Source organism: Aegilops tauschii, chromosome 6 (assembly GCF_002575655.3).
Source record: "Aegilops tauschii subsp. strangulata cultivar AL8/78 chromosome 6, Aet v6.0, whole genome shotgun sequence".
NCBI lineage: Eukaryota > Viridiplantae > Streptophyta > Magnoliopsida > Poales > Poaceae > Aegilops > Aegilops tauschii.
The window spans coordinates 318,904-327,479 of NC_053040.3; the positions used below are offsets into that span (position 1 = coordinate 318,904).

General features: G+C 43.2%; 1 pseudogene; it reads right to left on the bottom strand.

Annotated features, from left to right (window-relative positions):
- Nucleotides 1-1,183: 1,183 nt before the first annotated feature.
- LOC109767930 (wall-associated receptor kinase 4-like) lies at nt 1,184-7,933 on the bottom strand (annotated as a pseudogene).
- Between the last annotated feature and the right edge of the window lie 643 nt (nt 7,934-8,576).

The window sequence follows — 8,576 nt, forward strand, 5'->3', positions numbered from 1 at the left end:
CAAAAGCAGGACATAGGGTATTATCTCTTCGAGAGAGCCCGAACCTGGGTAAAATCCGGTGTCCATGTTACCATCACTCCAGGACGCCTAGCTTAGGAACCCTACTATGAGATATGCTGGATATAGAACCGACAACATTAGCATGAAACAGGAGCGTACGAACGCAGTCATTAAGAGTGCGAAGGACACGTTTAGCTCGACCATTTGGTTGTGAAGTATACAGGCAAGTGCGACGGAAAACAGTGCCATGGTGGGAGAGTAAGCTGCGGATAGCGTGGTTGTCGAACTCTTTTCAATTGTCGGTTTCAAGAGCATGAATGGGATGCCCAAACTAAGTGGTGACATAGGAATAAAAAGCCGTCAGAGTGGGTAGGACATCCGATTTCCGCCGTAGGGGGAAAGACCACACATAGTGAGAGTAATCGTCTAGGATAACAAGTTAAGGTTAGAACTTGGAAACTCATACCATGTAGAATATTGGAATTGCACAATGTATTGATTATGTGCAGTGTGCACGGTATATATGATGTACATGGTGGGCTTGTACCTCAATCTTTACAAGAAAACTAGAGAGGTGAGCCTGGTGTACAAGAAACAATATACATGCACAATAACATGCTCAAGAGCCCCTATTCATAGCAGAATGCCACAATTTCTTCGCACCCGCTTAAATCCATGTTGAGCTTTGTTGTGGACTTTGGTAGCCGCATCCAAGAGGCTGGACTATAAATTGCCGAAGACTCTTTAAAGTACAATTTTCAGCTCCTTTGCCTATGTAGAACGCAGAATCTTGGCATTTTTTTTGCAAATTAAATGATGTGAACTATGCCATCCATAATTTTTATGGAAAAATCCAAAGGCATCAAATGCAAGAGTCCCTCACATTTACTCTCATTTTGCCATCAATACTTGTTATGCAAAGAGCCAAACACATCAAATGGAGAGTCCCTTACTTTTGCTCTCATTTTTCCTTGGCTACTATACTTATCTGTTCTGACTTCAAAGTCATTTGCAACATTAATGTAAAAAATACAGTGAACTACCCATGTGGTTAAAATAAATTAGGGATCGGTTTGATCCTATTGGAGCATCTACCATGTAAGTGAACGGCAACGGAAGGTATGAAATTTTTGGCAACGCTACCAATATGTTTTCCCCCACCACCAAAACTTAAATACAATAATGGATCTTAAGTTATTCCTTACAAGCATATTCACCGCAAATATTTGTATTATGATTGTACACAATTGAGATGGGCTTACAAATAAATTTTGCAAATATACAGGAAGCGAAATCACATGACATACTCTCGTCTAAAGAGATGTATTTATCATAATATGATTCCATGGAGAAGTAATGGTAATTCTGATAAATACTAGGAAGGACGGAATTTTGGTAGGCGCATATATACTTAGCGTGGCAAAGTTACTTAGGATGAAAGTTCTTGCTCTAGACTGTAGCAACTCGAGATGCCTTCAGATGTTAAATTACCAGGATTTTCAACGTTCACCTGTGCATTGGAATTGCTAATCTCTGGGCATAACAAATGCTCAATTTCTTGATCACTAGCTGGGAGAAATTTGCATTTCCTTAACCTCTTGGTTCTCAGGAATTGCAATCTCATATCTACTTCTTTCATAGTAGGTCTGTCTCTTCCTTTGAGTCTCAAGCATGCTTCTGTAAGTGAGCAAATATCATCGATCTCTTCTGGGTTTGCCTCTTTAACAACCTGAGGATCCAATATTTCCATGATATCCCCCTCTTGCAATCCTTCCATGAAATAATGGGACAGGTTTTGTTTTGCACCTTGATCATTGATAAAAATTGGCTTTTTCCTCGTGAAAAGTTCCACAAGTATTACCCCAAAACTATACACATCACTCTTTTCAGTTAGTTGTCCAGTATGGTAATAGTCAGGATCTAGGTAACCAAATGTTCCTTGGACAATAGTGACCACATGAGTTTCATCGAGTGAAACAGACCTTGAAGCACCAAAGTCAGAAATCTTTGTAGCGAAGCTGCCATCCAATAGTATGTTAGAAGATTTCACGTCTCTATGGAAAATTGGTATTGCAGCAGCCGAGTGCAGATAAGCAAGTGCCCCTGCTGCTTCAACTGCAATCCTAATGCGATCATCCCATGACAACAAGCATTTAACACCAACATCAACGTGAAGAAGGTCATGCAGTGTACCATTTGATATGAACTCATACACGAGCAATGGCACCTCAGATTCGAGGCAACAACCGAATAGCTTTACCACATTACGATGAATGATTTGAGACAAGATAGCAACCTCATTGATAAACTGGTTTATCTCAGTTTGCTCCACAATTTTGGACTTTTTAATAGCCACCACTCATTGGTCAGATAGAATCCCTTTATAAACCGTACCGTGTCCTCCACGACCAAGAACACGAGTGGCATCGAAGTTGTTGGTTGCCTTCTCTAGCTCCTCCAAGGAGAATATTTTTGTTTTGTTTGTGGCGCTGTCATCTGAGATGAGCTGCTCCAGGAGTAGACCTTGATTTTTCTTGAAGTGTGTTCGTCGGATTCTCTTTTGGATGCCTTTCTTCCACTTGTTGGCGAATACAACTACAAAGACTGCAATAATTATGGAGACAAGGCCACATCCAGTTCCAGTTGCAATACCTACATTTAATCATCGCTCTTTGAGTTACGCTGCATTTGGTTAATTGTAATAGCAATGAGGATATTTAGCTAGCTACAACTTACCCAAAAGAAGATGGTGTTGCTTCGCCGATGTAACACACTGCCTTTTTATGGGATCAAACTCTTTTCTACGAGGGCAACTTGTGCATATGTAGCCTCCAGGGAAATTTTGACATGGCCCATTGCAGGAATTCGGTAGTGCGCATTCATTGATATCTGTAGAAAGCTCTCATTGGTTATATATTGGTATCATCTCCAAGTATCAATTGAAACACCTACAGGTTTGCGTGATGTTTTCATAAACTAGCAAGGTGGCCCTTGCAAATGCGAGGGCATCATCCTTAGTTTGTCGAAAGTGTGAAGTATTTATATTATCACATGTAGAATGTTTTTACTCGTATTTACCCCCTTTATTGTATAATACAATACGTTTATATGTTAATAGAATTCTAAAGGTATATGTTTGAACTTTTTGGTATATAAATATATGATTATATTGCTAATAGAACCAAAAAGAACTTCACAATGTTACTTGCGGAAATCTAATATTGTTGATTCTTCTTAATAGTATACTTGTTTCTATTTGTTTAGTCAGTAGTTGAGTAATGAGGAAACCAACTAAACTAAGCCACAATCTGCACGCCTGCTAGGTCAACTGTCATATGCTCTGTAGCGTACGAGTCCAATTCTACGCCCCGTGTTGTCATTTCGTGTACGGCTATATAGAGTAATCGAATTTTGTTCCTATCCACACCTCCCAAGGTTATTGGTTCTTATACAATTATATTAATCTTTTATTAAAAAAATTAACACCCATTTACGTAGTCCTCCGTTGATGCCCATGTTGGTGCCTATCACACCCTCAGCTATTTTATTTTACATATCGCCGCTAAGGAATTATTTACATTGTTGATAGTACTAACTGTCATATGTTGTATGTGGCAAGGCCTAACATCATTTAAATCAGCCATAACATCAACTTGCCCTTTATAGTTCAACTAATAATTTACTCATACATTTTTAGAAATTGTGTGGGATCTGTATAAATGTAATTATGATGATCTATCGGCTATGACTATTTTTGGGGATACAAAGATGTATTGGTAATGGCATGTTTAGATACGGTTATGAATGTCCAATGGATGTGATTTGTTAAGGTGTGACTAGGTGGATCTAACGGATTTATTTTATTAGGTACAGTTGTGAATATCTAACGGATGTGATTTTTTTTCTCGAATATGCACGAGTGTGCATATCATATAATAAAGAAGGAAAGGCATAGAAAACCTCCACCAGTCAATTACAAGTGTGGTGATTACTCACACATATGGACAACACCACTCCACCTAGTCTAGAGCATGGCTCGTCGTTTGCATGCCTTGAAGAACCCCGCTGTCCTTTTGAAGCTCGACATTTCAAAAGCTTTTGACTCGGTTCAATGGCCTTTTCTCTTGGAAGTTCTGGAGCGGTTTGGTTTTGGCTCTAGGTGGAGGTCATGGGTGTGTGGGATATTAGCGACGTCCACCACCAGGATAATGTTGAATGGAGACCCGGGGCGCACAATTTACAACTGCAAGGGGCTGCGGCAGGGAGACCCTATCTCACCGATGCTATTTATCCTCACCATGGAACCACTACAAAGACTATTTGAGTGGGCAGCAAGCAGGGGTTTTTTGCAGCCGTTGGCGACAACGGGTATGAAGAAAAGGCTCTCGTTTTTTGCGGATGACGTAGTCCTGTTTACCAAGCCAGAACTAATGGATCTTGCAATCTGCAAAAGCATCTTTGATATCTTTGGTGAGGCGTCGGGCTTGTGCATAAACATGAGGAAGTCCGTTGCACTTCCGATACGGTGCTCGGAACAATGCATCGCTATGGCGAGTGAGGAGCTTGGCTGTCCAGTGGGATCTTTCCCGGTGCGTTACCTTGGACTGTCTTTGTCCATAAGAAAGCAATCAGCGACACAGTTGCAGTATCTGGTGGATCAGATGGCGAATCAGCTGCCAAAGTGGAAGGCTTCCCTCATGCCTAAAAGTGGTAGGCTTACATTGGTGCAATCTGTTCTATGTGCGATGCCCACACATGCGATGATGGCATTGGATCTTCCTATCAAAACGGTGACAGCCATGAATAAGGTGTGTCGAGGTTTCTTGTGGTGTGGAAAAGGGGAAGCAAACGGTGGAAACTGTGCAGTTGCTTGGGATGCGGTGTGTGCCCCCAAATGGGCAGGAGGCCTAGGGCTGCCCAACCTGAGATGGATGAATGTGGCAATGCAAGTGAGATGGCCGTGGCTGCAAAGGACGGACAAGGATAGGCCATGGAGTGAGTTCCAAATCAAAGTGCCTAATGACTCGATGCGAATCTTTCAAGCGGCAACAAGGTGCACGCCGCATGATGGCTTGGACACGCTCTTCTGGGAGGATAGGTGGCTTGACAGACGGAGGATTCAGGAAGTTGCACCGATCATCTACAGCATGGTCCTGAGCCGTGTTAGGAGGACGAGCCGGCTCGGTCAGGTGGTGGTGAATGGCTCTTGGGCTTATGGCATTAATCCTGATCTTGGCACGCATGCACTGCAAGAGTATTTGGATCTTTGGCACAGAGTGCAGGCATGGTTACCCATAGAGACTGGCCCGGCTGTTTTCACTTGGTCCTGGGAAGCAAATGGGCAATACTCAGTGCGATCAGCGTACGCTGCCAAGTTTGGGGGCCGGGAGGTGATTCCGACTGCGGAGTTAACGTGGAAATCACGAGCTCCGTCACAATGCAAATTCTTTACGTGGCTGGCTTTGCGTAACAGATGTTGGATGTCCGACTGGCTTGCTAGAAGAGGGTTGCCGCATCAGGACAAGTGCCCACCTTGTGACCAAGAGGAGGAGACAATAGACCATGTGCTGCTAACCTGTGTCTTCGCCAGGACAATCTGGGCGGCGGTCTGCACTGCGTTGGGGAAGCCTGAGTGGACGCCAACCCCGCAGGATACACTACAATCTTGGCTCTGTACGAAGCAGCGGTTGAATACGATGGTCAAAAAAGACCTGCATGCTGTTTTACTACTGGCACTGTGGGAGTTGTGGAAGCATCAGAACGCTGTGGTGTTTGACGGCGAGTTGCCATCGATCCACCAGCTCATGCGAAGAATAGAGGCGGAAGGAAGGACTTGGGCGCGTTCGGGACTTATGAAAGGCAATGTTGACTTCGTGCTTGCAGGTTTAGCGAGGTGGATTAGTGGGGAGGAGTAGTATAATGTGTACTAACGGATGTGATCAATTTAGGTAATGTAGATCTAATGGTTATGATCTATTTATGTACTATTACGAAGACCTAGCAGATGTGATATGTTTATGTACGATTATGTAGATCTAATGGATACGATATGTTTAGGTATAGTTATTTTGATCTACTAAGAAAGGGACGGTCCACCAGATCAACATCTGGATGTTTTACTTTTTTGGGAAATTTCTAGCGATCCCACTATTTTTATTCCATACTGTGCTTTTATTATTTAATTAGTACATGGATAGATAGATTTTCTAAACATTTGTAGGTGTGAGAGCAACATTAGTGAACAATGAAGGGAAATGTGGAGGATCAGACCTGTGCAGCCATCCTTGACGTACGGATTTCCTTGAAAGCCCGACGAACACTTTCAACGATATCCCGTAAATATTTCCCCATCGGTGACGTTTAGGCAATAGCTGTTGGAACTGCGGCATGCATACATAGTATCCTTTTGCGTAGCTGTTTGACAAGTTAAATTGACAACAACCCACTTTATAACAATGTCGTATTTCATAGAGAAATCTAATCGGTTTTCCATAGGGGCCTTCAATATATATCCATTATTGTCATTATTTTCGTTCACCATGTTGCTAACAGTCAGAGTCCCATCTTCCAACGATATATCAGTAACATGATATTGTGTATCTTCTGAGATAAAATCTGTGAGATTACCAGATGTACAATTAAGATGAAATCCTTCATTTGCAAAACACCCTTCTTCGAGCCCAAAGGGGAAGGGAATAGTAATGCGTCCACATGATGTGGGACAGTGTCCTTTGGGCTTGGGGTTATAATCTGCTTCACAGTAGATAAACACAAAGAGTAAGACCAAGAGGATGAAGACTAAGTATAAGGGAATTTTAACTTATTTTGGAGAAAAAGTAGGCATGGAAGCACCTTCCATGCACCCATCTAAAATGTAAGGGTTGCCTTCTTCATAAGAAGGGCAGTAACACCAGTAACCACCAGATGAGTCATTCTGGCAACTGCTACCATTGCTACAGGCATAGCTTGTGTGGTTCATTTGTGCACTTTCACAGCTTGCTTGGTCCACGATGGTAAGACTAAGCGCTGCGCCATAAATATTGCTTGCATTTGTCCAACTTGAGAATAGAGTGGTTGTATTAGTGCTGTCACCATCGTCATCTCTGTAATGATAATCAGGTGACACGACAGCCATGATGCCAGGGTGCAACCAATCTGATTGTGTTGCAGTAGTATTAGTGCTGACAAGTTTTGCATGAAAGCCTGGCAGGTTCCTTGGTAGCTGGATGAGGCAGCAGCCTCTTCCATTACAAGGCCCTTCGGTCAGTACCTTCTTGCCGGCGCATCTACTCATACAAGAACCAACAATCTCTCCCGTACCATACTCAAACATGGTGACATCGAAATCACAACCAGCTACGTACAAAGTATTATAACTAGCGATAGTAATACCTTTTCCAGGGGCCTCCCATGACATGTCGTAGGTATTTGTACCTGGACTCGTTGTAAGGTTGAAGAATATAGGGGTGAAAACGTCGATGTCATTGGAGTCTATGTCAATGACCTGGATAGTGCTGCTGCCTAAATAGAGCTTGGGATGCTTGGTGGAGTGGTCGCAGGTGAGCTCGAAACCTTGACGGAAGCAGCCGGGCCCTATACCAAAGGGATAGGAGAAGTCGATGTCCCCGCACCCCGTGATGCAGTGAGCCAAAGAGTTACCGGAGGGGATCTGCAAGATCCCTCTGGCGGCTCCAGAGACTGCGGCCGATGCTTGGGGCGAAGCTGCCATAAGCATCAGCACAAAAGACATGGCGATGAGTATCGTGCTCATCGTCGCGCTGCGCCAATAGGCTGGTCTGTCTGGCCTTGGTGTTGGTGTTGGTGCTGGTGAGGGGGTTCGGTTTTCGGTTTCGCACAATTTGTAGACTGTATAAAGGAGACCCCAGCTACAAGTCTCCTGTAGTGTCAATCAAAATATCAAATGTAGGTAGGAATTCCAGGGCCACTATTCCCATCAGATGTGATGGTCGTTGCAAACGCCAACATGACTCGGCCATGGCCGCTGCGTGCTGTTTGCTGATAGCCACATGAAAATGCAGATTCTTGTGTTCATTATTCTGTTCGTTTTCTTTTCATTGTTCACAGGGCGGTCGTGCATGCTTGCTTGCCGTGTGCGTGCTGCAACTGCTGTGCCAATATTCCAGCAAGGTCTACATCATTATTTTTTCAGTTTTCAAGAAATGATGTGGGGTTCTCTTTCCAGATGCATCAATGTTAATTCGACCAGCAGCAACACCGCAAGAAATTGACGATGACCATCAAAATCATGCAGAGTTTTCCAGAGAGAATGTCGACCATACCTTGGTCAGCAAAGACTGTTACCATCGTGGTATATCTTGCCATTACTTCAACAGCTGCACTGAATTTGCGTGGCTCTACAAATTGCTTTGTTATTCCTTACAAGGGGCGAAAAAAATCTTTCACCTCGCTCAGGAAAGAAAAAAGGGAGAGAAATATTTATTTTTGTCTTTAGAAGACATGTTAATAATAGAACAGTATTGCGTTGATGGAGCCTTCGAGTATTTGTGGTAGTTTTAAGCTCTCGCTGCTTACAAAATGCAGTGGCGACTCGGTCA